Source organism: Cetorhinus maximus, chromosome 8, assembly GCF_964194155.1.
Source record: "Cetorhinus maximus chromosome 8, sCetMax3.hap1.1, whole genome shotgun sequence".
NCBI lineage: Eukaryota > Metazoa > Chordata > Chondrichthyes > Lamniformes > Cetorhinidae > Cetorhinus > Cetorhinus maximus.
The window spans coordinates 22,646,481-22,672,354 of record NC_135886.1 but is presented as its reverse complement, the minus strand read 5'-3'; the positions used below and the strand labels follow the sequence as shown (position 1 = coordinate 22,672,354).

At 43.4% G+C, this 25,874-nt stretch overlaps 1 long non-coding RNA gene across 2 annotated transcripts in view; it reads left to right on the top strand.

The window, feature by feature from the left end:
• The window catches only part of LOC144683252 (uncharacterized), a 68,897-nt gene that overhangs the window by 3,928 nt on the left and 39,095 nt on the right, over positions 1 to 25,874 (top strand). Inside the window, exons 1-2 of one of the 2 annotated variants that reach the window (XR_013577207.1) lie at positions 16,777 to 16,917; positions 17,797 to 17,891. The exons of the other annotated variant lie outside the window; for it this stretch is intronic. This is a non-coding gene — a long non-coding RNA (uncharacterized LOC144683252). Of the gene's footprint in view, positions 1 to 16,776; positions 16,918 to 17,796; positions 17,892 to 25,874 lie in introns of those variants that run through there. 2 annotated transcript variants of the gene reach the window in all.

Sequence of the window (25,874 nt, the reverse complement as noted above, 5' to 3'; positions counted from 1 at the left end):
TCCTTCTTTTGTTCTCTGGCCTCTGTGTACACCTGCTCTGCTCTGATATATATGCACACACTCATCACATGCTCACTGTTACCGAAGAAAGACAGAATTGGCAGAAAAAAATGTTAAACTCGATGACGATTAAGCTAAATGATTGCGCACTATTGTTTGGACACCTCTTCAAATCTGAATTACTGCTTTGGAATAGTTAAGAGAAAAAAATCTTTAAATCTTTCATGAACCAAGAAGAGGGCTCAAAATTAGTTTGACATATTTTTTCATCTATGGAAATCATAAAATGATGCAGTGCAGCGGGAAACCATTTGGCCCATCGTGCCTGTGCTGGGTCTTTGAAACTGCTCTCAAATTAATCCCTACAGTAATACCAAGAAGATAAATCATAGTTGGCAAATGTTGAAGGGTGTTATAGTTCAAAAACATTAATGGAGATGAAGGGTTAGCTCCACCTGCTGGACAGGTGTTACAAAGCACAATGGCTGGGAGGAATTGCAAAGTATTCATCTTGAACGAGCATAAGGTTGAACTTGAGAGGATCCTTACTAATCTATTTCTCGGCTTTCTTTTGCTCCTGAATTGCGTCTATGGTGATTTCACGATGCAGTGATGTGTTGTCTGGAATTTTTGGGGATTTGGACCAATTGTCAGCTTTCACCATCAATATTCCCCTGAATCTGACTGCAGGATTTAGTGTAAATTCACAAATCCTGAAGTTGCAGTCTGTCATTCACATTCCACCCCAGGCTACATGGTCAATTCCTCACCACCAGCGCCCCCACAAAACCGTCAAGCCAATAATTGGCTAAATCAATTGATCTGGCAAGGACTTCCCCTTTTCTTCCCTAAGATCACTTGTTAGAGACCCCTTAAACAGTTAAGCCCTGTTTAGTGAACAGCCATCTGAATAATAACTGCTGATTAACCAATCTGGCCCTGAAAAAAATATGTGGAATGTTGTTAAATGTTTCCATCATGATTAATTACTGGGTTATTTCAAACTAGATTTTTAAAATACCTTGTTCGTGATATTTCAGCATCTATCTAAGCTCATGCGTCACCCCAATCTTTGTTTCATTCTGTTTAAAGCTTTCTTTAAAAATTGATTTTAGTGGTTTTCATTTCCCAATTGACTTTCCGTGAAAAGGTTTTAACATTAAACAGCTTGATGACATCACCCTAGCTCAGAATCCCCATTGAACAACACTGCAATGGATTGTATGTGAGAGTTAAAAGTCTCACCACAGAGATTGTATGGACTCTCGATGAGTCTTTCTTCGAGGTTATCAGTGAGACCTCTAAATCTAAAAATCATGTTTTTTATTGTCTCTGCACACTTAATGTAAACTTTCTTTGAAGACCTAGTACATTCTAATAAATCTTATTTCCCTTTTTATGTGATTGCCACAATGATTGTGATTTTTATTAAGATAAAAATATCACAAGAGCTTTTTCCTTTTGTGCCTGTCAGTTAGAACTGTCTGAAGTTCCCATTCAAATGGACAATATCATTATCATTTTAAAAAATATTATTCATTCACGGGATGTGGGCTTCGCTGGCTGGGCCAGCACTTATTGCCCATCCCTAGTTGCCCTTGAGAAGGTGGTAATGAGCTGCCTTCTTGAACCGCTGCAGTCCATGTAGTGTAGGTACACGCACGGTGCTGTTAGGAATGGAGTTCCAGGATTTTCACCCAGCGACAATGAAGGAACGGCAATATATTTCCAAGTCAGGATTGTGAGTGACTTGGAGGGGAACTTCCAGGTGGTGGTGTTCCCATCTATCTGCTGCCCTTGTCCTTCTAGGTGGTAGTGGCCGTAGGTTTGGAATATGCTGTCTAAGGAGCCTTGGTGAGTTCCTGCAGTGCATCTTGTAGATGGTACACACTGCTGCTACTGTGCATCGATGGTGGAGGGAGTTAATGTTTGTGCATGTGGTGCCAATCAAGTGGGCTGTTTTGTCATGGACAGTGTCCAGCTTCATGAGTGTTGTAGGAGCTGCACTCATCCAGGCAAGTGGGGAGCATTCCATCTCACTCCTGGCTTGTGCCTTGCAGATGGTGGACAGGCTTTGGGGAGTCAGGAGGTGAGTTACTCGTCGCAAGATTCCTAGCCTCTGACCTGCTCTTGTCGCCACAGTATTTATATGGCTAGTCCAGTTCAGTTTCTGGTCAATGGTAACCCCCAGGATGTTGATAGTGGGGGGTTCAGGGGATGGTAATGCCATTGAACATCAAGGAGCAATGGTTAGATTCTCTCTTGTTGGAGATGTCATTGCCTGGCACTTGTGTGGCGCGAATGTTACTTACCACTTGTCAGTCCAAGCCTGGATATTGTCCAGGTCTTGCTGCATTTGGACATGGATTGCTTCAGTATCTAAGGAGTCGTGAATGGTGCTGAACATTGTGCAATCATCAACGAACATCCCCACTTGTGACCTTATGATGGAAGGAAGATCATTGATGAAGCAGCTGAAGACGGCTGTGCTTAGGACACTACCCTGCGGAACTCCTGCAGTGATGTCTTGGAGCTGAGATGACTGACCTTCAACAACCACAGCCATCTTCCTTTGTGCTAGGTATGACTCCAAGCAGCGGAGAGTTTTCCGCCTGATTCCCATTGACTCCAGTTTTGCTAGGGCTCCTTGATGTCACACTCGGTCAAATGTTGCCTTGATGTCAGGGGCAGTCATTCTCACCTCACCTCGGGAGTTCAGTTCTTTTGTCCATGTTTGAACCAAGGTTGTAACGAGGTCAGGAGCTGAGTGGCACTGGTGGAACCCAAACTGGGCATCAGTGAGCAGGCTATTGCTGAGCAAGTGCCACTTGATAGCACTGTTGGTGACCCCTTCCATTACTTTCCTGATGATGGTAATTGGCCAGGTTGGATTTGTCATGCTTTTTGTGCACAGGACATACCTGGGCAATTTTCCACATAGCCGGGTAGATGCTAGTGTTGTAGCTGTACTGGAACAGCTTGGCTAGGGGCGTGGCAAGCTCTGGAGCACAAGTCTTCAGTATTATTGCTGGAATCTTGTCAGGGCCCATAGCCTTTGCACTATCCAGTGCCTTCAGCCATTTCTTGATATCATGTGGAGTGAATTGAATTGGCTGAAGACTGGCATCTGTGATGCTGGGGACCTCCAGAGGAGGCCGAGATGGATCATCCACTCGGCACTTCTGGCTGAAGACTTTTGCGAATGCTTCAGCCTTATCTTTTGCACTGCTGTGCTGGGCTCCTCCATCATTGAGAATGGGGATATTTGTGGACCCTCCTCCTCCAGTGAGTTGTTTAATTGTCCACCATATTTCATGACTGGATGTGGCAGAACTGCAGAGCCTAGATCTCATTCGTTGGTTGTGGGATCGCTTAGCTCTTTCTATCACTCACTGCTTATGCTGTTTGGTGCGTAAGTAGTCTTGTTTTATAGCTTCACCAGGTTGACACCTCATTTTTAGGCATGCCTGGTGCTGCTCCTGGCATGCCCTCCTGCACTCTTCATTGAACCAGGGTTGATCCCCTGGATTGATGGTAATGGTAGAGTGGAGGATATGCCAGGCCATGAGGTTACAGATTGTGTTCGAGTACAATTCTGCTGCTGCTGATGGCCCATAGCGCCTCATGGATGCCCAGTCTTGAGTTGCTAGATCTGTTCAAAATATATCCCATTTAGCATGGTGGTAATGCCACACAACATGATGGAGGGTGTCCTCAATGTGAAGGCAGACTTCGTCTCCACAATGACTGTGCGGTGGTCACTCTTACCAATACTGTCATGGACAGATGCATCTGAGGCAGGCAGGCTGGTGAGGATGAGATCAAGTATGTTTTTCCCTCTTGTTGGTTCCCTCACTACCTGCTACAGACCCGGTCTAGCAGCTATGTCCTTTAGGACTCAGCCAGCAGTGGTGCTACCGAGCTACTCTTGGTGATGGACATTGAAGTTCCCCACCCAGAGAACATTCTGCACCCTTGCCACCCGCAGTGCTTCCTCCAAGTGATATTCAGCATGGAGGAGCACTGATTCATCAGCTCAGGGAAGGTGGTACTTGGTAATCAGCAGGAGGTTTCCTCCCCCATGTTTGACCTGATGTCATGAGGTCCGGAGTTGATGTTGAGGACTCTCATGGCAACTCCCTCCCGACTGTATACCACTGTGCTGCCACCTCTGCCCTGCCGGTGGGACAGGACAGGACATATCCAGGGATGGTGGAGTCTGGGAGATTATCTGTAAGGTATGATTCCATGAGGATGACTATGTCAGGGTATTGCTTGACTAGTCTGTGAGACAGCTCTCCCAATTTTGGCCCCCAGATGTTAATAAGGAGGACTTTGCAGGGCCGACAGGGCAGCGATTGCTGTTGTCGTTTCCAGTGCCTAGTTCAATGACAGTTGGGGCCATCTGGTTTCACTCCTTTTTTGTGTCTTTGTAACAACTGACTAGCTTGCTAGGCTATTTCAGAGTCAACCACATTGCTGTGGGTCTGGAGTCACATGTAGGCCAGACCAGGTAAGGATGGCAGATTTCCTTCCCTTTAGGGAACCAGATGGGTTTTTACAACAATCATTGCACTTTTAATTCCAGATATTTTATTAAATTTAAATTCTAACCATCTGCCGTGGTGGGATTCGAACCCAGGTCCCCAGAGTATTACCCTACATTTCTAGCCCAGCAGCAGTACCACTACGCCATCGCCTCCCCCTAAATATCATACCCATAATACTTTGCAGCAATTACTTCAAAAAGTAATTTACTTATCTGATGCTGATCTCTTTCCAAATAGTTCATGTGAAACATTTCTTAAGAGCTAATGAATCGGAATGAAACACTACTTTTGCCAGATCACACTCGCTCTTGTTATTTGGGTTTGAGAAATACTCAACATAATGGATGGGATCTTGTGCTGCTCCTGAGAGTGGGATGCAAGGCGGGTGGGGGGCCTTAATTGACCTGGAGGCCAAAAATCAGCTTCCTGACGATAGGATGAACTTTTTCAATTCAGTTCAGGGAAGTTTGAAGGCATATTGAGCTTCCCAATGGCCAGCAACGGAAAGCTCATTTGCATGCACCTGAATATCATGCATACTCATTAAAAGGCCAGCCTGCCAGAATGAAGTTCCTCTTCCCAATTAAGTCATCAGCGGGTGAGCAATACATACCTTCAGGTTTACACCTGCACATAAGCGCAGCAGGTGATTAGTCAACTTGCTGGAGTTGGAGTGAATAGCCTATTTTTTCCTCTTTGGGGAGTGTTGTTCAAGCTAATGATTGGATGGTGGCAGTCGAAAGGGAAGAGAGGCTGGCTGAGGGAGGGAGGGTGTCCGGGGCAGGGACGGGGCCAGGGAAGGAGGGAGTATGGGGCAGGGCCAGGGCCAAGGAGGGAAGACAAGGGTGCAGGGATGTTGGCAGGAGGGAAGGGCCTTGCATGTTGAGTGTGGAGGTCCTATGAATAATTGGGGGTGTTGGGGGGGTTGAATTTTCAGACAGGGAGAGTGGGAGGGACATCATCCTAAAGGATGGAGTCAGTGCTGCTTACGGTGGAGTCCTGGAAGTTGAACTGAGGGTACTGGGCAGTGGAGAGAACAGTTATAGTGAGAGGAGGTAGTGAGATGCGCATGGCTGTCAGGTCCAGGGTCATGGTTGGGTAGTGGATGGTCTCATGGTGAGGTGGGGGTAATGGAAATGGACAAAACAAGTGGCGTGGATAATGGGAGGGGTCAGGGTGGGCATGGAGACAGTAATGGGTGTGGAGTCAGAGGGAAGAGATGGCATGTAGAGGGTGATGGTTATAGGCTCAAGGGTAAAGGGCGAGATTCAAGGATAACAGGGGAGGAATGGTTATATTGGGTGGGTCATGGGTGATGGAGGGAGGTTGGTGGGTGACAGGGTGAGGGTAGAAGGTGTTGGAGCATGTCTGGGAAATCACTGCACCATTTTCTCAAGACTCTTCCTCATAACACTGTTGCTCGATATGTATAAATCCTCAAATTGGGAGGAAAGTCTTCAGCGGGGGTGGAGTTATAGGTCAGCACAATTGGCAGACTAAAGGGACCCTAATAATCATGAGTCAAGTGGATGAGAACTGTGCTCAGGTGTGTTCTCCTCTCTATGGTGAAGCCAACATGACAGCAGGTTTGCTCCCTGACTCATGGGTCTCAAAACATCGAGATCCCAGCAAGGTTGGGAGCTGTAGTAAAGTCTGAGCTGAAGAGCAACTCAAGTTGACCAAAGCTGTAGGAGGGGAGGTGTGGGGGTGGGGGATGGGGGAATAGAGGGAGGGATGGATGGAGGGAGAGAGGGAGATAGGATTATGGCTTCCCAGGGTCTGGAGTGGGGGTGGGGGCAAATGAAAGCAATGTGCTGGTTTAGAACTTCAAGGGTCCCAGGTAGATGGTCGTGGGTGATGATGGGGCGGGTGGTACGTCTATGATGGTAAGGCAAAGGTCTCTTAAATGTGACTCGAGGGTGATGGATGGAAGCCCAATATTATTTGAAGGATGGTGCACATACATGGCTTTTATTACTCCAGTCAATGCTGCATCTTCATGCACATGGATGTGTGAATGAGAGAAGAACTAATTTGTGGCCCTCCAGGATGGGCTTCACCATGATGGGGTTAGGGGAGGCCAGGGGTAGACCCATGCTAGGTATAGGGCTTCCCATTGGCTGAATTGCTCAGGGCTGGAGGGACAGCTTCAATGAATATGCTGACTAGGTGGATCACAGCAATTTGTTCACGGATCACCTAATCAATTATGCTACCAGCTCCAGACAACCCTGCCATTCTACTGGCTATGGTTCAGCGGAGGAGGAAGTGGTGGGGGCATCAACTTCCTGCCCACCCCAGCCACAAGATTCACTGTGCTCTTCATGCATGCATATCTAATGAGCTGACCAGCACAAAGTCTTATGTGGCTAGCCATCCCACCTTCAACCAGAAATCAGTCTCACCACTCCCCACCTCCCAACTTATACTCCAGAGCAAAAGGTTCCACTCAATATTTCAGTAAATGAATCATAGAGACATTGGGTGAACATGTACCTCATTAAAGACTTGCCCACTTGCACAGAATTAAAATTGGGGTCATTGTTATCCCATGAGAGACAGTGAGACGTAAGCAATTGTATCAGCCTTAATTTCCCCTTTTTACTATTTGGATATCAGACTGCAACAATGCACAGTGGACTGAACAATATAATGGGGCCTTGTGGAGAAAATTTCCATTGTTGTTCTCTAACCACTTGCTGTCTTTTCATAATTTGTTTACCACCTGATGCAATATTTTTCCTCATAAACTTTGGCTATTGCACAGCGGCTGGTCATCATAGAGAGGAAGTCTTACAAATGAAAAGTAAAAAGCATTACATATTACTATCAGGCTCACACAACCGCTGTGGAATTGCTCCCTATGGCCCATGTACACTATCCATAAGGATTTCCCATTTAAGACAGAGATGTGGAGGAATTTCTTCTCTTAGAGGGTTGTTAATCCTTAGAATTCTCTACCCCAGAGAGCAGTGGAGGCTGGGTCATTAAATATATTTAAGGCTGAGTTACACAGATTTTTGATCTACGAGGGAGTCCATGTTTATGGGGGCCAGGAAATAAAGTGGAGCTAAGGCCATGATCCGATTAGTCAATAATCTTATTGAATGGTGGAGTAGTTTCAGGGCTGAAAAGGCCCATTCCTGCTCCTACTAAGGATTTTATGACCGATGGAGAGAATGTACTATGTATAAAGAGCAAATTAACACAGGATGCCAGGATCGTCAAACCTAATGGCAGCCATTTTCTTTGAAATGGGATTTGGACATGGAGCATGTTTGCTGCTACATTTATCTGGCCTTTAGAATAGGCTGTATGATGGGTCTGAGTCAATTCAGCATGGAAATACGAAAGACAGTTTCTAAATTGGGCATCAGATTCAGTTGAATTAATGTGTAAATCTAATAGCCTTTTGACATGTCAATTGTGAAGAAAACAGCAAAATATCGTGAATGCCGGAAATGCTCAGAGAGGCACCTTCTGTGGAGAAAGAAACAGAATTAATGTTTCTATGATTGTTTGGCACAAAAGGTCATCAGTCTGAAAGGTTAATTCTTGTTTCTCTCTCCACAGATGCTGCTTGACCTGTTGAGTGTTTCCATCATTTCATGTTTTTATTATAGTGAAGACGGTATTCAACATGGTGGACTTGTTACAAACTTGAGTCAATCATTGATACCTTCTCAGATTCAGTAGTGCTAGTCACTCCCATAAGTGTGTCTTACTCTACAGGGGCTCCCTCACAGTGCCCCATACCTCCTTGTGTTATATAGTAACCCAGGAACTTAACAATGGAATTTTCTGCTCCCGCCGGCAGTGGGAATCATGGTAGGCGGGAGCACTTAATTTGATAGGAGGCAAAAAAATTGTTTCCTGAAGGCGGGATAAACTGTTGGAACTTGGTCCTCCCAACTTTCAAGGCAGGTTAAAGGCGAGTCCAGCTTCCCGACAAACAATGTTGGGAATGCCATTTGCATGTATTAACATTTCATGCATGCTCATTGAAAGGTCACCTCGCCCTCCAAATTACGTTCCCCGCCAGTGAGAATTTAGGACAATCAGTTTTATGACTATATTTAAGTGGCGTGTACCTGGTGAGCTTCACTCCTGCAGGCCTCAAAGCCAAGGAAGATGTTGCTTTCTCCTTCTTGGGGACCTCGCATAACTTCACTCAAGTATGGTTGGAAAAGCTAGACAAGGGAGGCAGGTGAAGGCAGGAAGGGGCTGCGAGGTTGGGGAGGAGGGGGCTGGAGGGTGGAAGGGAGGAGTGAAACTTGGACAAAGGGGAGGCAGGCTTATGGGGGAAGACGGGGGGGAGGAGTGTCTGGGGAACAAGGGCGGAGTGTCTTAGAGGGTGGGGTCAGTGGCGTTGATGGTGGGGTCCTGGGGTGAGAACGCCAGGTACTGATGATGGGAGGAAATAATCACAGTCAGAAGGGGGAGTGGAATGCGATTGCTTGGCAGGTCCAGAGTGAGAATAGGGTAGGTGAAGGTCTCATTGGAAAGGTCATGGAAGGGTACAAGACTCGGAAAACGGGAGGGGCAGGGTCAGGGTGGCCACAGGGACTGTAACAGGCGTTGGCTCTGAAGGGAGGAAAGGCATGTGGAGGTGGATGGTGATAGGGTCCAGGGTAACTGGGGAAGGTTCAAGCATGACAGAGGGGAGAGGAATGGTGATATTGAGTGGGCCTATGGTGATGGGGGTAAGTTGGTGGGTGACAGGGAAAGGGTAGAAGGTGGTGGAGTGAGTTTGAAAGGTGATGAGCACCATTTTTCCAAACTGACATTGACCACACAGTTAGTCAGTCAGTGAGATCCCTCAAGGTTTGGAAGGAGGGTCTTTTTGGGTGGGAGGGATTCAAGGTCAGCACAAATGGCTGACTAAAATAATTGAGGCAGCTGGATGTCGACATGCTCAGTTGTGTTCTCCTCTCTATGGTGACGCTTACATTGCAGGTTTGTTTCCAACTCATGGGACTTACAACATTGAGATCCTAGCAAGCTGTGGAGCTGTCGTTCATTCCATGCCATTTGCCATCTGCTGCTGTCAGGAGCAGAGATGGAGGGAGGGAGGCAGAATTCCTCCAAGGGACACGGCTAGCGGGGGGCAGCTAGCTTGGGACTCTAAACATCCATCCTACTGGGTGAATGGTCTATCATGAACAGTTTAATCACAGAAAATGGTTCTTCATCAAGTAGTTGGGACATTCTGGAAGAATTTGTGTTTTAAAAGACACTGTCCCATAAAAAGTTAATGCAGGAATCTGATTGCTATTCTTGGAAAAAGAAAGGGTAATTACGCAGTTGGAAAAAAAAACTGTCAACCTCTTGACCCAGGTGAACTGTGTACAAAGGGGGTCACATGGGTTTTGTGGCTCTGAAAAAAAAATGCCTGGAAGACTGTGTTTTAGAAATGGATTTTGGTTTTGCTTTGAGAACAGAAGGACCAACTGCTTGAGAAGGAAGACAGCAGTGTTTTTGCAGTCCAGAGCTAGTCCACAGCCGGAAGTGAATATAAGCTGTTCCTGAGATGCTCTACGTGCTGGAATAGAGTACCCTAGAGTATTCCCTGAGTCCACCTGAAAAGCAGTGCCAGAGTCATTGGTTATTTCATGGATCAGTGTTGAGAGAACAATCCTATGGCCTGGATGCCATTTCAAGATCTTCACTGTCTATCCTTTGACTATGAACCATTGACTTTTAACCATTGGCCAAATTCCTCTATTTCTTTTTATTTTCCTTGCTTTTTTGTGTGTGTGTGTGTGAGACTTAGGGTATCTCACAAGAGTAATTAGTATAATTCCATATTCCATACTGGATGTTGATAAACTTTGCCTTTCTATTTGACAAGACTGGTTTAATAATAAACTAATAAGTTTATTGAAAGAAGCCTGGTTAAAGTCTCTTTTGTTCTGGGCACCAGCAGTGAAGGTAAACAATTGGCCATGTTGGTGGGCAGAATTTTCCTCCCATTGGGGGGGAAGTTTAGGCACACCTCCGATCGGCACCCCCGGTTGGGAGCACGCCGCCATTTTACATGGGCGGGCCAATTCAGTCCCGCCCAGCGTGACATCCGCCAGGAAGTGCTATGCACTCCCTGTGCAGGCAGGGGGTGGGATTCCCTCAGCCGGGAGTGCACTCTTTCACACGGAAGAATGCACTCATCTCCTTGAGGCTAAGTGCTGCCTCAGGGAGATCAGCTCCACACTAAAAAATCTTTAAAATAGAAAAAAAAAATCTCCCTGACATGTCCCCTCATGTGACACTGTCACATGAGCTGGGACATGTCCATCACTTTCAAGGACACTTTTATTACATTTTTAAAAACCTACATGAAACCTCATCCCGCCCATGGATGAGGTGTCATGCTTTTTCTGATGCCCACCAGGGCTCCTGGCCTGCCCGCCAACCTTAAGGTTGGACGGGCAGGTCCACTAATTACTTTAATGAGTTTGTCAATGGCCTCAATTGGCCATTGACAGGTCAGCGGGCGCACAGCTAATTCTGCTGAGCCCCCACCTACCTGAAAATTGAAATGGGGCGCGGTGACGTCGGGAGTTCCGCCCAATGCCATTCCGCCTCATTTTACGCATCGGCGAGCTGGCCCCATCCCCCCGCTCACCGACCGGGAAATCCTGGCCGGTGAGTAAATTAAACTTTTTAACTAATGGTACAGCCTGCGGGGTAGTGGGGCTAGATCAACTGCACACTCATCCCATCCCGTTCGTAACAGGTCATGGCTGACAAGGGATCATGAGGTTATTGTTTCTTTCTTGCTGAGGCAATGGTGTCTCAATAGAGTTGTGAGGGTGGTGAAGACAAGCAGAAAAGTGTTCGTTTGAGGCTTCCTGCACATGGCTCTCATCACTCTGGTTAAGGAACAATGTCTCCATACACATTCATACACGAACAGGAGAAACATCCATCCCTGGTCCTCCAGGGTGTCCTTTACCTAGAAGGGGTGGGGTTGGGGATTTCACTTCTAGATGGAGGGCAGGTGAAAGGCTTAGCACTTGCCTGCTGGTTTTGAGATGGAGGGAAACCTGTAAAGGACATGCTCACTTCAGGTATCACTTCAATTTGCTCACATATCCACTGAGGAGTCGATGATGCAGGCTGTAGGCAACTGTGCCTTGGTAATGGCTCTCATCCAGTTGAGGAGACAGAGGGCTTGTTGCCAGTGGACACAGAGCAATGAGGAGTGAGGGCCTAAGCAGCAAGATGCACCATGGCCTCTATAAGGTCAAGAGGCTGGCGAACATGGATCACCTCAATGCTGAACATTGGCCCGACCATGACTGTATTGCCGGCTGTGCATTTATCTAGAGATGAGTGAAAGGCAATGCCAGAGGCGCTCTTGTATGTCCCAGGTTGTGGTTGCTCACACCTGCGAGCTTTTCCAGTATGAGCTGCGGCCGCATTAGGGACTCTGAAAGAGCAGTGCAGAGTTGCTGGCCTGCAATGAGAGAGTGTGTGTCCGGGTGCTCTTTAAAAATGGCAGCAGCCCCTTTCACCCCATGAGGTAAGTGCGGGGCGAGTGACTTCTTGCCCATCCCACCACGAGATTTGCCGGGCTCCTCACCGATGCATAATTAATTAGCTGAAAGGTGGAAGATCACGCGTGCTCGCCTACCCCACTGCCCAGCGGGAATTACTCTGACTTTCCCGCCTGCCATTGGATATAGTCGCCAGACTGGAAAATTCTGCCTAATATCATCCCCTTGGATGGGCCATTTGCGCCTCTTTACACCTTTGCTTCTTTAATCTTTCTGAAGGTGGATCCAACAAACCCTCGGTGAGACAAGACTTAACATTCATTCTTAACCTGCTTTATTTCACAGTGGCAAACATACAGAGCAACCGTTATAATCAAATACATCGGCTTCAATTGTTGCAGCCGGTTTTCAAGTAATAATACAAAAAATAACGAACATGCAATACATCCACGAATGAGGGTCATCAACAGAAAATATTGGAAATACCCAGCAGGTCAGTCAACACCGGTGGAGAGAGAAACAGAGTTAATGTTTCAGGTCAATGACCTTACATCAGAACTGGAAGAAGCTTTGAAGCAAGAACAGAGGCAGGAAATGTTGGGGGGTGTTGAGGGCGGGTGCGGTGGAGGACATATGAGAAAGTCTGTGATAGGATGAAAGGCAGGGGTGATTAAATGACCAAAGAGATGATGGTACAAAAGGTGATGGTAATGATCCAAGTAAAGAAACAAAGGATCGAACTGGAGGAGGTGTAGATAGGAAAGTAGAATCATCACCAATAACTGCTATCCGAAAAAAAAAGTGTGGGCAAAGGTTGCGATGAAATTGTTGAACCCAATATTGAGTGCAGAAGCCTGTAGAGAGTCTAAATGATGAGGTGTTGTTCCTCGAGCCTACATTAGAACAGTAAAGGAGGCCCAGGATAGAGCGGTCAGAGCAGGAGAGGGGCAGGTATTTAAAATAACAGATGCCTGGGAGTTCGGGGTCACACTTGCAGATTAAACAATGGTAATGCCTTAAACATGCTTATTTCTAACTTCACTAGCAATGCATCCTTCCTTTTAGCTTTTTCCCCAGACGTCACTGCTTTGTAGCTTTCAGTTTCATAAACCCTGACTGTGCATTGCCCTGTTTTAAAAGCCTACTTGTGTTTGTATTGCTGCCTTTGTCTTGCATTTCTTGCTATTCGCAGCCATTAAAAGAGAGCAAAGACTTGCGAATGCAGGGAATGTGAGGTGGTTATCAATTACCTAAACAAGCTCACGGATTGCTTCATTATTTCCGGTTTATGAGGAAGCAGCTCATTAACCTATTAACTATCTATCACACATACCTCTTTTATCACTTGCATGCAATACTTTAAAATACATTTTTTGGAACTATTTTTATAAATTCTTTCAGTTGGCAAGTAATCAAAAAAAATGCTGAAATGTAGCATCTGCTCTTCTCCTTCTGGGCAGATCTGTCCAGTTCTGTATCCTTTGTCTTACTTGCAAAGACCACGTGCTTCTTGTTATGCCAGCAAAACTATGGTTCTTCCTGGGTCCCTGTGGGGGCAAATACTCTTAATAAACTCTGGCCATGGGTATTTTTCTGGTCATTATAAATGTGGGCAACATTTCACTATATACATCACATTAATCCTTCACTAGAACATCACGTACACCCCCACGTACAGCCCTTTTGTCATATTCACAAAAATCAGGTGAAAATAAAGTATTAAACTATCTCTACTGACAGTCACCACTTGACTAGCAGTCTCATACTTTAGGCCGTCACATGGCCTCCTGATGTTGTGTTGTAAGATTGAGAGACCAACAGTGGTTCATCTTGTCTGCCTCACCAGATTTAAAACACCTGATCTCATTCCCTTCAGACTCTTGGCTAGGTTCTTCAGAGTCAACTGGGACGTGCTGAACAGCTGACTCACTGGTGAGTCTTCTGTGGGACGAGCTGAGACATCTGGTCTTCCAATTGTAAAACAGCAGACTTGTGCTCATGAGGCCTTTAGGATGATCAGCATGCATGCCTAACTGCTCTGGAGGTTTGTACCCCTGATCAAGTAACCAGATTCCTAAATAATCTGGAAATATCTCCAGAGCCTGTCCCTCAGCAAGAAACGGCTTCAACTATCTTTATACATTCTCTCCGGATTCCCTCTCACAGTTTCTTAAATTTCTGCCTCTATGATTCAGGCACTGAATCTCAAACTCTGAGAACAACACACTTTGCAATGTTGTAGTCCACAGGATTGACTCAAGAAAATCTCACTTATATTCCTGCGGGGTGATGTCCCATGCCAGCTGGCCCACTCATTTTTTTTACCCTTCTTGTGGTAACAATTCCAATATGTGGATAAATCGATCCATATTGTACTCCTCCTTCAAAGTTGGAATTAATTTTTATTTTTAAAAAAAGTGCCGAGCCCTAAGTTCTCTGACACATTTATTTGCTGCTGATGTGCATTTGTCAGATATGTCGAGAGAGTGATTGCTCTTTCTCCCTGATTCTGCATAATCTCTCCTTCCCACAGCCTTCTAATGGCATTGTTTCCCTTTCTTGTTGGGCTTCATATTATTCATTCTCCTTCCATTTTAAGGTGCTCAAGCTCTAATTTGAATTCATGCTGCTTTTGTCGAATATCTCCTTTGCTTTCCCTTCAGCCTCATGCTGGTGATTTCTCCCTGGCTGCCAATCACACTAAATCAATTTCTGCCTCTTTTCATTTTTAGGGGGCGACAGTTTCTGTTCCATCTATTTTTAAATTTTGAATGACATTCATCACCAGTGTTATTTCAGGAGCTGCCGCCAAGTGTTACAAACCTGCCTCTGACACAGGTACATGCAAGCATACGAACAAGGAGCAGGAGTAGGCCATTCGGCCCCTCGAGCCTTCTCAAGGGTTAGCCTAATTCACCAGCTTCTTACTTCTGAGTTAATGCACACTGCTCTATGTCCACCTATATGTTAGCATGAGCCAGAGATGTGACAATAGTATTCCCTTGTGATCTGGACTGGGCACTTGTGTCTTTCATATGTTCACTTCTTCAACCTCTCTGCAGGTGAGCTCAGCAAATTGTTGCTGAGAATTGATACAAAATGTTAACCTGCTTTACGTGTAAAATAATGGTTACGTGATAAATTTTAAGTAAACTATCCTTTAAAATAGGTATATATGAGGCAGAAGATATTCCATGCAATCAGCAATGGGAGATAACTATCAACAAATGTTCATAGAAAAATATTACATGGAATTATAACATTTGTAATTATTTGATTAAGTAGTCTATATTTTTGTGCATGCTGAATTAATGTACTTTGCATCATTTTTCTAGAATTTCTTCTTTGATTAATTGTCTTTGCCTACTGATGATTGCATTGTGAAGCAACCATCAATGTTTTTAGATATATATATATTCAGCATTCGGTATTCTCTGATATATAAGTATCATGAATGTGATGATTGGTTGAGTTATATTCTCATGAATTGGTTGGTCCTGACTGGCTAAAACAATAACATAGGTTATGCCTGCCTTCAAACATCAATGTGGACATGATGGGTTGATGTAGTCTAGTATTACCTGTCAGAAAAGAAGGGGATGGGAGGCTAGTATCATGAAGCTACATGTAGCAAAGAAGTACTTAGGCACCTGAGAAGATGGAACTAGGCAGTATATCACTGTTCCAGCAATTACTTGTCCATCGGCTGCAAACTGAAAGGCTTTTTAACAGATTTTCAGAGCTGCTGGTTTGCTGTAAACATTTATGCAAATCAAGGTGATGGGCTTAAAATGCTTGAGTGACATAGCTAATGTTAGAGTCTAAATAGGCCTCCAGATGCACTTGTTCAGTTCTCAGATGTGCATCAGAACTCTAAATCCAGCAGGGCCTTTCATTTGTTTATCTTTACAATATTAAGCACTTTCTGCCAGCTTTTGCATCATAATGAAGTGCCGGTGACAACTGTTAATATGTATATATCATTGTGATATGGGTTGTGCCCATTATTCAGGTACAAAATAAACATCAGTCATATAAACTTAGTAATGGGAAAGCCTGCGCATAATTTGTGTAGGCATTCATTCTGCTAAATTCACAGTGACCATATTATAGGCATCCAATAGCGTTAAGCCCCATGAACATATTTGTGAGGGGGCTAATGTCTATTAAAGGACCTGAAGAGCAGGACAGGTGTTGGGATTCTTCTTCGGGTTAGATTCATGTTTTTTTTTAATGCTTTCTTTAGAGCCAGGAGAAACAGGAAAAACAGGAATACTCTCCCCGACTCCACAGTCCTCTTTAATGCCATCTCCCAGCTCCACATCCAGCCACCCTCTGAGTGTACCTGAGGGCTGATGCCAGCGGTCCAAAATTTATTTTGCCCATGGGCCAAGCTGCCCATGGAGAACCGTCCAGTGGCTGCAGTTCAATCCAAATCTGTAAATGAGACCTGAGACCCATCGCATGACCACCTCGGTGCCCTCTCTCTTCAGGGCCAGAATAATTTCTCCCCGTTAGTCTCTGATTACATGAATTAACTCAGAAGTAATCCTTCTGACCTTTTCAAAAATGCCGAGTATTTCACTTTTATGCCTACTCCAATCGAGCCACAAAATGGGTGTATTTGTTATGAGTATGTAAGTTGTGCAATGTTTTGTACCACCTATCAATTTGACAATGGCGAATGTGTCAGATTCACAGTGGCGTTCATTTTCTGGCCTGGGAGAACACTAGTGTTTTGAGGCTGATTGATAGTCAATGCCTGTTTCCTAAAGGTTCCAGGAAACAATTAAGCAGGTCCCTTTTTGTATTTTTGGGATTCTGGCCAGTGCCTCTGCTTACCCTGACACAAGGGAGTTGACTTCTTAAAAGTGAGCATTATTTTGTTTAATTTTTACTCGGAACATTTGTTTTTACCTTTCTTTGTTTCATATATTGCTTTATCTGCATTTTTACTTGTACCATGATTTTTTATTGTAGCAAAGTCTAATTTTTTTTTGTTTTTGGAGTTTACATTGCAAGGCTTTTAGTTCCAATTATATTTCTGAAGGCTGCTAATTTGTTTATAGTGACCAAAGTAAGCAAAATGAGAATTCCTTTGGGGCATATAATCGTGCTCTTAGATTTGGAAGAAAGCAGTCCTTGAGTGCACAAGAAACATGGGCTAATCCCACATTACGTAAGTGTTAGTTCTTATTGCATTATTTGTCAACCTTCTACCGAAGCATCAGCAAGTCACAAAGACTTGGATTGCAAGGAGCAACTCATTTGTTACTTTCCCTATGGGAAAAGGAACATCAGCTGAAAGATACATAGACTATTTTACTGTTGCCAGGATTCAAGAGTGGACAGAACATTATAGGTGATAGGTATTTATAGGTGAGGGTAGCAAAAGATATGGAGAAAAGGGTTGGTCTAAATTAATAGTGGAACAGGCTTGATGGGCTGAATGGCTTATTTCTGTTCTATATCATGTGTGTTCCTATGGCACCCATGTACTGAGTAGACCATTAAGCACGACCGCTACCTCCTGGGATGCACATGTTACCTGGAGGCTGTGAGCTACCCACTGTTCCATGTGCGCCAGATTCACTTGGCTAAATGCCGGGATGGTTATGTGTTGCTCTCCTGCAGTCTTGGGAGAAATTACTGCAAATGCTTAGTTGCATTGAATTTATACAAGTTTTTAATCACCAGCAAGGTAATCCATTACACAACTGATAACATTTTGAAAATTCTGCCCTAGCCAGATCCCACATACGTTAGTTGAAAATGGAAAGCTGGGTGCACTGGCTTGCTGGAAAATAATTTATTGAGTAATGTCGAGCGCAAGGAAGCCCAAAGGGTGAGTAAATTATGCAAGCGTGACAGAGTCACAGTTTATCTTTGCTTTAAGCATCAAGTGTCTGACATCTCTCTTTCTGAACACCACATGTTGATTGATTTTCAGAGCTTTGGTTTCTATTTAAAAACTGAGACAACATAATGAGTATATTCTTTGGAGATCTGACATGGTGAAAGGTTGCCGCATACTCGGTTAAACTGCGTACTGAATTATGATGTTCTTATAGTTCATAGATCACTTCAGGTGAAGGGAGACTGACCAGTATCTGTACAGCAGAGCAATAAAAAATAACAAAGATTTTATCCCTTTTGTAAAATAATGTATTAAATGTATGATAAGAAATGACTGCTATATTAAAGGTTAAATGATTTGAATTAGTGGAAAGTGTCAACTGGAAGGAAGGACAGGAAAAGGTTACGCTATTAAGCATGTGCCTCAGGTAATTTGGCATCCATTTTAGAAACTAATAATGTCCTTTTTTTCATAAATATTCCCACCACGGGCAAGTTATTGAGATTCAATTCGTATGTTGTAAAGCAGAATACTTAAAAAATGACAAGAGACAATAAACTAGCCATAGACACGATAAGTGACCATATTAAAAGCTTTTAAATATCGGTATGGATGAGAATGGTTTGATGGTAATGTAAAATGAGTTTGACAACTGAAGAGGTTATTAATGATTGATGGTACCATAATCATTATACACTTTGGGAAAAGGCAATTAAGAGGTTACAGAGCTAGTTTAGTGAGAATGAACAGATGAACTTAGAGTGAGTCAAGAGTAGTGTTATGAAAGCATTTGAAAACTATGTTCGTCATGCTTCCCTGCCTATGGAAAGCAAATGAACATCTTGTTTGAAGTCACATTTAAGCATTAGTATTGAATTTAAATTAAAGATTGGCAGAAGTGGAATTACATGGACCATAATAACTGAAATGGTCCAACGCAAATTGTTGCAGTTTTATTCCAAATGGTATGAAATCTTTATTTTTAAAAATAACTTGAAGTTTGCTAATGAAATCCAGTAAGCAAAGTGTTAAAGTATGCCAGCTCAAAGAAACACACAGTCGCCTTGAATGCTGAACATAAAACATTAAGAATTTACCCCTTTCAGAGATTGAGTTTAGCTTGGATTTGATAAAGTGTCCCTCTCTCTATGCACAGTCCTGTTTTCCATATCCCACCACAAATTTCCTGTCATTCTGGCAGCTGGCAGCCGAACGGGCATATGGTGTCTACGTCTGGAGGAACAGTACAAAAACAGGTTTCCTTTTGTGTGTGAGAATCGTTTCATCCTTTGTTGTCTAGAGAGGAAAGAAAAAGAGAATTATGTCTCATTCCTGACTATGAAATAAGTTAGGGTATATGTTTCTGCTCTTTAGTGGTCTAGGTATATGGAGAGGAGAGGAGATTCAGTCTGTGGCTAAATATTGGCAGTTTAGGGTGGTGATGCGGGGGTAAGGGATGTCCATTTATGTTTTCTGGTAGTTTAGGCAAGCTGGCCCAATGTTTTGATTCATCAGGTTCTTAAAAATTTAAGATGCCCAAAGCTGTACCTGATATTAATGCACATTGATTATATTCAAGATGCGAATGCCTCTTAGAATGGTACTGGGATAGTAATCCAAAAAGACAGTCTTCTGTTTAATCTAGAATTAAAATTCTAAATTAAAACACTAAAAACAAATTTACGTTAAGAGTGCTGAGCAGCAAGAAAAGACATGATTTTGTCAAATTTGAATTCTTGGTAACATTGCCACACATCAGCTGAATACATTGAGCTAAAGGGTGAGCTGAGATGAAATTAAGGTATTAAAGGGGTAATGTTGGAGTGGAAACTTTTTTGCTTGATATTCATTTCTGGAAATTGTATGTGCATGCAAGTTCATTTAATGGTTGGAAAGTTGTAGGGAGAAAATGCCCAAATTCCCAACAAGCATGCCTTTCACTGGGAGCCAATTTAATAAAATTACCTTTAACTTTTTGCGCTATTTTAAAATCACTCATGCAACTGGTTGCACAACATTGTGCTGCTTTGCAGCATTAGCGCATGGCAACAGCATGTTAAGGAGCAGGATTGTGCCTGAGATACTTGTTGTGTTCCCAATACAAAACCTCAACTGAATTATACAGCAGAAGATACAAGCATAGACCAAGCAGTTTCTCACAGGAAAGGAGTGAGGGAAGATCAGAAGGAAACTCTTGCCCCAGATTATTTTCACACATTTACTCACAAGTGACATGAAAAAATCTAAAAGCACATTGTCTCATGAAGTGCAGCTTTGGGGAGCAAGAATTGGTACCATTACTCAGAAAAAAGAAAAGGCACTGCTACCCATTACTTTAAAAGAGTGCAAACAGGTATATAAATGCTACCGATTACCTCCTATGTTATCTTTCATCAAGTGCACCCATCACATTCAAAATATATGTCACATTTTGTACATGATTGGTTGAAATAACTTATTCATAATGTAGCAATAAATCACAGTGCAACAAATAAGGAACCTACCAATGAACAAGTAGCTTTTTTAAAACAAAATAGATTTGTTTCCCCTTTTGGTAGCAAACCTTTCTGAACACAAAATTTGACCACAGGATTTTCCTATTTATAGCAATACTTCACATGGGTTAGCTGAGCAGGTGGAAGAACTGATTTTTGCTCTAGCCTCATTGGACTTTGTAGCCTTGAAGGGACAAGTTTAATTAAACACATCTCCAACTTAAGAGCAGACAGGTTTCTTGAAGATAGTCGCTTCACAGCTTTTAGGGAAGGATGAACATTCCCCTACTTAACATACAATAGTTTGTGCATTCAGTGATTTAATGCTCCAGTTCTAAAAGCACTCAATGTATGGGGAACAATGCCATTGAGGACCATTAGTTTCTTAAAATAACATGATCATACCCTTTGGGTCATCAGGCGTAAAGATCAATTAACTTCTGCCACAAGATGGTGCTATTGATATTTACGTACTTCATGGCAGGTGAACAAAATATTTTTATCTGTTCTCAGATTCAGGTTTGTTGAGGTTGTAAATTCTCATGGTAAAAATTGAGGTAATTTTCAAAAAAATAATTTCAATAAAAATTTCTAAGGCTCTTTTTCTCTATATTTCATGTTATAATTTTATAGAAAATCAGAAATTGAGAAAAATCAATATGTAGTGTAAGAAATTTTTGATAAATAAAAGCATTCAATCTATATACTTTTTAAATGGAACTGCAGACTGTTCATATTGATGTGGCATTGAAGGGGACATCCTGCTTTATATAACATTATTGGACTACTTTGCATTTTGGACAATGATTTACCAAATTCACCTCGGGGCAAAAATGCAATAATATATCCTAGTTAGATATTACAATTAATACCTGTTACAGTCAGTATCTGCTACTCTTTATGATGTTCAATTTAATTTCAGTTGCAGTTTAAATTGAAAATGCCATTAAGCTTTCTGCCACTGTTTAAAAACCATTGCAGCTTCTACTCAGCTATTTAATGATGAGTTCAGTTAGTCCTGGCATTGAAACTCTCAATCGATTTCAGCAGCTCCAGTTGTGAACTCGTCTCATCATTCTCTTGTTTGAAAAGTCTGCTTTTTCTGCAGCTATTGTTGCTCATTTAGATCCCTTCTCCTTCAGATCTCCATCAGGAACAGACTTATTTTCCAATTTTCTAACTTCTGCCTGTTAACTGGAGCACAGTTCCACAGGCGTTAGCAGGACTTCACAACCTAAAGCTCTTGGCATTTATCCGGTGTGAGCCAGGGCAGTGCAGGTTGGTAGATTATTTGCCTGGGCATCATGGGCATCACAGACAAGCCCTAATGTCCCAGCACATGCACTTTCCATCAGCCATTCAATTGGAAATCAGCACTCCCCTGGATGATCATACTCCTCCCCAGCCAGAATGTTAAAGGCACATGGAAAATCCAACAGCTACCCTGGTGGAGATCAGAACAGGTCAATTCTTCGACCTGGTGTCGTTTTATCTCTCTGGCTTAGTGCAATATTGGGTTGGAGCCTTTAGCCACTGAGTCAATAAAGAAGTCCATATCAAGATGTTGATTCACATCTGTTTTCAGTCTCCTAATTTTACCATACATGTTCTGTTAGAATAATTTCCGATTTTCGTGTCAATCGGTACACTGACTCACGCTGTTGAATTGAATTGCCCCCCCTGAATCCATGCCTGAATGGCCACTGGGTGAATAACAGGCACCAAATGAGGCAGTAAGAGTAGCCTGGTTGAAAATCTGGATTTAGCACGTAATTTTATTTCTAAATGCTGATTAACTCATTTAAACTCGCCTGATGCTAAACTAGTAGCCTGCAGGTTTATCACTCAAGCATGGATTAGATGCAATTTTTGCGGAGCAGTGTATATGTGGGTTCCTCGCACTGTCTACAACCACTTCCTTGTATCTGTCAACATTCCAAATCTCCCTTCTCACTTCTGACTCTATTCCCTTCTTCATCGTCGCCTAGAAAAAAAATCTCTTTCAAGCAGCACTTCCCAAACTCTAGAAGGGAAGGTGTAGTAACTGAAGGTATAGCCTCTCCTGCTGTCTATCAGGGGACACGTGATGTTTGTGGAGGGTCTGACCAATGAGCCCTAAGAGCGGGTAATCCGGGGGGGGCGGGGTTTCCTGACGAGGGTCCTGGTCGAGCATGTAGCATCTGAAAAGCTCCTTCTGATAAAATTTATCTGTTTCTTGTTGATACCTGTCCAGTCCGTCAAGTCATTACATTTGGCAACAAGGGTAAAATAGTTCTGACGCTGCACCTCGCCTTGTTAACTTGTGTAGATTGAAAGAACAAAGAAAAGACTTGTCATGCCACTCTTTGGCAGAATCGATCCTTACGACGCGACTATGGGAGACTGGAGTCAGTATGTAGAGTGACTCGGTTTTTATTTCGTAGCGAACAAAAAACCATCCTTTTGAGTGTATGTGGTAGCAAGACATACAATCTCACCCCCAGTGTGACAGCCCCGAATGCGCCCAATTCTAAGTCCTTTTAATGAATTAGTCGACCTCGTGAAAACGCATTTCCAGCCGAAGCCACCTGTAATAATGCAGAGGTTTAAGTTTAGTTCCAGAGTTAGGGACACATGAGAGTCTATCGCAACCTATGTAGTGAAGCTGGAGCTGTTGACTGATCCCTGCAACTTCAGGGACACACTAAGTGATATGCTGCGGGACTGATTAGATTGTGGAGTTCAAGATGATGCCATTCAGCACCGTTTACTTGCAGAGGTCGACATCAATTTGAAGCGCGCTCTAGAAATATCCCTCGCCATGGGAAGTGCTGCGAGACATTCGCAGGCTTTGCAACACATACAACATGGCGCTGTTCTTCATGTGGGGCAGGAACCATCGCCGGGTGTGGCACAAAAACTAGAGTCACAGCATCATAATGAGAGGCAATGTCCGCTGTTAGAAACATAAAAAGGCCTAGTAGAAACACTTCAGCAGTGACTCCAAGGTTAATTGTTATGGATGTGGGGGTGACCACGGGCCGGATACCTGCAGATTCAAGGAGGCAGAATGCCATTACTGCCATAAGAAAGGTCATGGGGAAGGTGATGGCATAGTGGTATTATCACTGGACTAGTAATCCAGAGATCCAGGGTAATGCTCTCGGGAGCATGGCAGATGGTGGAGTTTGTATTCAATAAAAATCTGGAATTAAAAGATGACCATGAAACCATTGTCAATTGTTGTAAAAACCCATCTGGTTTTAGGGAAGGAAATCTGCCATTCTTACCTGGTCCTATTAATGTGGTTGACTCTTAAATGCTTTTCAAAATAGGGGGCAACTAGGCCTGGCCAGCGATGCCCACAACTCATGAATGAATAATAAAAAAAAATGTAGTAAGGCAATGCAGGGTGAAGTCGAAACAGTCCATAAAGCAGCAAACCAACATGATTGAATTGAAAAGTACTGCAGAACCTGAAGCTGCCAACACCAACATCTATTCCCTGTATAATGTCACCGCTGTAAAAACCGAACCTGTCACTGTCACAATCCAAGTGAATGGGAAGCCACTAATAATGGAGGTAGATACTGGAGCCTCAACCAGAGTGGTGGGAGAGCACACATTTAAATACCTAAATGAAGGTACCCAGCACTGAATCTGGAGCAGACAACTGCTAAATTTAAGATATACACTGGAGAATCTATACAGATAAAGGGCATCGCCACAGTATCAGTGTCTTATAGGCAACAGGCAGCTCAGCTTCCAGAAATAATAGTGACAGGAGAAGGACTTATTTTTCTAGACCTAAGCTTGACTGGTCTGAAATATTTCACTTGAAAACAGGAGGAGTTCCTGAACTGCTGAGGAAGTACAACAGAGTATTTCAGGTTGAGTTAGGAGAATTGAAGGACCTTCACATGCTGCAAGGATCCCTCAGGTCAGAGTTGGTTCCTCTGGAAAATCATGAAGAGAAACAAAATGAATTTAGTGCCACTCAGAACAAACTGAAGAAACAGTTGACAGAGAAGACTCAAAAATATTCAATATTCCAGGAGGAAGCCAAGAGATACAAGAAAAAGACCGAAGAGCAGAAAAATCAACTGAATGAAACAAAAGAAGCATTAGAAGGAAAAGTCGCGGAACTTTCCAAGATGCGAATGGATAATGAAGCTGTGGGCAGCTCAACTACTGAACTGAATCAAGTTAAGATTACACCAGAGAGAAATTTGGCTGACTGTGAAATCTAAATGAAGGACAAGGCAAATCTCTGCGGCAAACAGAAAAAGAAAAGACAGAAATCAGATTAGGAAAGGCTAACCCGACACTAGAGCTCAGGGAGCGAGAATGAAGAGTATTGGATGCCACAAGCATACCATAAACCATCAAAGGGTTTATTCAGGGAGGATAAGGCCATGCCGCCAATAGCATCAGCAAGAATACCTTTGGGTCATACAGACTCTAAACATTGGCCAGAATTTTGACGTCAGCATGCGAGGGCGGGCCCGGCACACTGATGCGTAAAATGATGCGTGGTGACATCAGGCATGCGTCCCAACGTCAGAGCGCATCATTTAGATATTACATTCGGTGGTCGCGCACAGGAGGCAGCTGCGCGCCCACCGAAGTTAATGGCCTGTTAAGGTCATTAAAAAACAATTAAAGTAGTTATCAACCTTAAGGTTGGCAGGCAGGCGAAGAGCTCAAGCGGCCTTCATGTTTTTCAGGAAACCTCATTCATGGGCGGGATGAGATTTCCTGAAGGTTTTATTAAATAAATAAATATTTTTTGCACAATTCATAATCATGTCCCAGCTCATGTGACACTGTCACGAGGGACATGTCTAAATCATTTTTAACTTTATTATTTATGAACTTTTATTATGTACTTAATCTCCCTGAGTCAGCTCTTTCGTGTGATTCAGCGCTACCGGCTGTGCATTACGCTGGGTGGGCCTTAATTGGTCCACCCATGTAAATTGGCGGCGCTCAGCCGATCACAGGTGGCGATCGGCTCTGTGGCTGCTCCCAACCAGCTGCCCGACATGCAAAAAATTCTCTCCATTAAATCTGTTTCTCTCTCCACAGATGCTGTCAGACCTGCTGAGTTTTTCCAGCGTTTTGTGCTTTTATTTCAGATTTCCAGCATCTGCAGTATTTTGCCTTTATTTAAGCAAAAGTACAGCATTGGGCTTTTCTATTATCTGTGTATGAATACACCTTTATGCATCGTCCTGGCTTACATGTTGCAAATGCGGACGCGCTCAGTCGTTTCCCGTTACCAGATAGCATTGCACATGCTCCAGTGCCACTAAACATTGTACTATTACTGAATTTCTTGGATTCTTTGCCTGTGTGTGCAAAGCAAATTAGAAATTGGACAAACAGAGATCCAATTTGTGGAAAGTCAGAGACCTTGTTTTACAAGGGTGGTCAAATTCACCTGTATCTGAAGAGATGAGTCCATTCCATGTCCGAGAAACAGAGGTAAGTTGTC